Consider the following 4386-nt stretch of genomic DNA (forward strand, 5'->3'; position numbering starts at 1 on the left):
CAGTATCCAAATTTAATATATAGCAAAAGGGGCAATTTTTACAGAAAATATTGATATGAAACAATATAACTGTCGAAGTAAAAAAAGAAGACTAGATGTAATAAATAAAGTGTTTATATGCTACAAAAATCTATTCTATCACAGAATGATCAAACCAAGGTAAAAAAATATATACACAAAAATCCGTGAAAAAACTAAAAATCATAAAAAAATATATATATAAATATATGATATATATATATATAAGAAAAATGTGCCCATAAGACAGTCAATACATATTCTGCCACACACTAGTGTATATAAAAAAATGTGCTGAAGTGCTGTAAACCAAAGAAGAAATGCCACATGCAGGAGTATGCAAAACCCAACTGATTACTATTACCAAATAGTGCTCCCTCACTTAAATGAGTAAAGATCACATGAAAAGTGCTATGTGCTGTGCATATGAAGACTATATATCTGTGCCACAGAAAACAGGTAATTGCTCAGCTGTAGGTGATGTACTGAATACAATAGAGCGCTGTGATATCTGGGATACAATAAAGCGCACACTAAAAGTGCTGTGTGCTGTGCATACAAAGAGTCTATGTATGTGCCACAGAAGTACTACTAAATCTAGTGCTAAAAAAATATAATTCGCTCAGCTACGAGGGATGCACGGGATACAATAGAGCACCGTGCTATCAGAGATACAATGAGGCGCACACAGAAAGTGCTATGTGCTATGTATATAAAGAGTCTGTATGTGCCACAAAAGGTTCTGCTATATATAGTGCTCAGCTGCGGGGGATACACGGGATACAATAGACCGCTGTGCTACCAGGGTTACAATGAAGTACTATATACTTATAACAAATGCGAAAGGGATCTAAAAATATATTGCCAATATATACCTTGGGTTGCTGAGTCCTGTGGGAAACGCACCCCGACGCGCGTTTCGGAAGAATTCCTTCGTCAGGGGGTGTTCTGTCTAAGTCTGAAGGGGGTTATATACCAGCGTACAACCTATTCCTAGTGCCACTAGTGCCGGCGGCGCATGCGCGGTCAGGAGGATCCGGTGAGCCGACGTCACGCCCAAACGTAAACGAGAGCCACGTTACACATCAACAAAACGTAACTTTGGACAATCCCCTGAGAGATTTGGAAACACTTTAAAGGTGATTAATTTAAGTTCACATGTGTTGTCAACAAATGAATTAGATGTCCTTCAGAGGGGTCTGATGTTTTGTCCGTCGGCCAATTTTAATAAATTTGAGGCCATAAAGGACTTACATTTGTTTGCAAGGAAACTCCTTTTTAAAAAACACTTTCATAATGAGGATGTGTTGCGATTATTCCCTACAGAGGCGGAACAGGAGGCACTAGCTACTTTGGAGGAATTGGCCCAGGAGCACAATGAAGAAGTTGGAGGTAAGATTCCGTTGTCCATTCGCCCCAAATCTCGTAAGTTCCCACCCTTGTCGGCCTGTTCTACAATAGAAGTTTTTGTTAAAACAGTAAGTAAAGCCTTTGACAAAATTCTGGTATTTCCTCATGATGTCAATTTGAATATGAATGAGAAAATGGCCCTAAAAAACTTACAAGGTCTGAAGGATGTAATATTTAAACCGGCTGACAAGGGTGGGAATGTAGTGGTATGGCCTAAAACACTTTACGAGAAGGAAGCCCTCCGTCAGCTTAGGGATGATGTATGCTATAGAAAGTTGACATTTAATCCGCTGACAAAGTTCCAGAGTGAACTTCTAGGTATACTTCGTGAGGCTCATGAGAGCAAAGTGATCTCGAAGGAACTATTTTTGGCTCTTCAGACAGTGGAACCAACAATACCAACTTTGTACTTGTTACCCAAAGTCCATAAAGATCAAAATAATCCACCCGGGAGACCAATAATCTCAGGTTGTGGTAACTATGTAGAAAAAATAAATAAATTTGTGGACGAAAAATTGAAACCATTGGTTGAAGAGCTACCATCGTTCATCAAGGATACCAATATTTTTAAAAAAAAGTAGATGGCTTATATATTGGTACAGATTCCTTGCTGGTGTCATGTGACGTTGAAAGCCTATATACAAATATTCGACATGAAGATGGGATTCAGGCTGTGAGATATTTTTTGGATTCATCGATTTTGCCTGTACAGATGAGACAGTTCACTATTCAACTACTGGAATTTTCATTAACAAGGAATTTTTTTCTTTTCAAGGGGTCCCTTTACCTACAGCTCCAGGGCACTGCAATGGGCGCAGCTTTTGCGCCCAGTTATGCAAATTTGTTCCTGGGGCTGTGGGAGAGGGACCTACTGTTGTCAGGTACAGAGTCATCAATGGATCGCATCCCGTTATGGGTGCGATTCATTGATGACATATTTTTTATTTGGCAAGGTCCAGTTGAATCTCTGGAGAATTTTATGTCAGGCCTGAATCAGAATTCTCGAAATTTAAAATTAACTTATAAATATGATAAAAATATGATGGAATTGCTGGATGTGAGTGTACATAGGAACAATGAAAACTGTCTGGACACTAGGATGTTTCGCAAAACGACAGCTGTGAACTCGCTTTTGCATGCGACATCGGCACACCCCCCTACAATGATCAAATCGATCCCTATTGGCCAATTCCTGCGGTTGAGGAGAATTTGTTCTGAGGACACAGAATTTGAAAAACAGGCTTTGGAACTTAGGGATAGGTTTTTAGAACGTGGGTATAGCCGGCGCTCAGTAAAGAAAGGCTATAATAGGGCTAAAAATATCTCACGGCACCAAGCACTTTATGGAACTAAACCAGCCAAATCAAATCAGGTGGTTAGGTATATCACCAAATACCATGGGCAAAGTGATATGGTAAGATCACAACTGAGTAAATCATGGGGAATTTTGAAAGCAGACCCCGTCCTATCTCAATATATTGGTGATCGACCCACTATCACTTATAGGAGGGCAAGAAATTTAAAAGACTGCCTAGTGAAAAGTCATTACCTATGTAACACCCCTTTAGGGCTACCACGGTACACTGGGTGTTATAGGGGGTCTCACCTCTCCAGGTCGCAGTGCCTCCACCCGAATCTTGATTGGAGTTCTCTCTCTGGGACTGCAGAAGGGCTATTATCTTCTGCCAGGGGCTGATTCGGGAAGCCCCTGCCACTCTCAGTACACACTCACAGGGATCAGGAGTAAAACAGTTTAACAGGTTTATTGCTATGCAGCATAAATTAGATGGATTTAAAAGAATAACATGAAATACAAATAACTGTGCTCTGTCAAGGTCATATACACATCTCACTCTAATTCTACTTCAACCCTGCAAGTATAACGTAGTAGGGTTTTTTGTTTGTTTCTTCTAGTTTAACTCAGTCCAAACGTTGGGGCCCAGTTGCCGCGGATGCAGGCGCGCAAATTAAAACAGTTGGTGCACTTAGACGAATATAACTGGCAATAGTCTGAGCTGTAGTGTACTCACTGTAAATAACGCTGGTAGGACCACAAGTCTCAGAAAGTCACTCACGGCACGTCTCTAACGGTCGGATGGTTCTCTGGACACCAGCTGGGGGCGGCCGGATTCAGTCCTTTATACGGTGGGAGTGCAGGCAGAAATCTCCAAGTTTTTGATGCAACTTGCTCCAGAGGGTAACACAAAGTCGCACTCTCTCCAGCAACACGAGTATATCCGGGAGGACAGCAACCCTGCAGCATGGGGCCAGGCAAGTCCCCCGTGCTCCGTCTCTCCCAACAAGATACCACGCTCTTTTCTTCCTGTGTATTCTTAGTTTCACTTTCTCCCCAGCTCCTGCCTCCAAGTTCCTCCTCCTCCAATCCAAGCTGTGTCATCTGACTCAAACAAGGATCCCTGGGAATTGTAGTCCAGGGGTCCTTGGGAATTGTAGTCCACTAAAAAATCCACTAGAAAATCTGCTAATGTCTGTAGGTCCTGGTATAACAGCAGCTGCAAAGCTCTTCTTAGTGTCTGTAAATCCCAGTATACCAGTAGCTGCCCTAACAGTTCCCAGTGCAGGTGTTACACTCTCCCCCTGGTGAATCATTGAAAGTGTCCCATCACGACATGAGGACTCACCACCTGAAACATGAATGGGGGTTAAAGCATCCTGACTAACACCAAATTTACATGCACGCAAACCACCTCCTGGACACATAGGAGATACTAGGAAATAAGGCCAAACAGATTTTGAATTAAAGTGTATCAGCCGGGGGACCTCAGTGGTATGTCCCATTCTATCATAGGTCAGCATCATGGGTGGCCTAGTGTCCCGTTTGGGACGAGTGTGTACTGAGGGGGCCCCCTCCTCAGCTCCCGACTCTTGTCTGTCAAGAACGGGCTCCTCCAGGTGGATCTCTTCATTTAATAAATGTCCCTCTTCTGAACTCTCCCC

The sequence above is a fragment of the Ranitomeya imitator genome, chromosome 1, assembly GCF_032444005.1.
Source record: "Ranitomeya imitator isolate aRanImi1 chromosome 1, aRanImi1.pri, whole genome shotgun sequence".
Classification (NCBI taxonomy): Eukaryota; Metazoa; Chordata; class Amphibia; order Anura; family Dendrobatidae; genus Ranitomeya; species Ranitomeya imitator.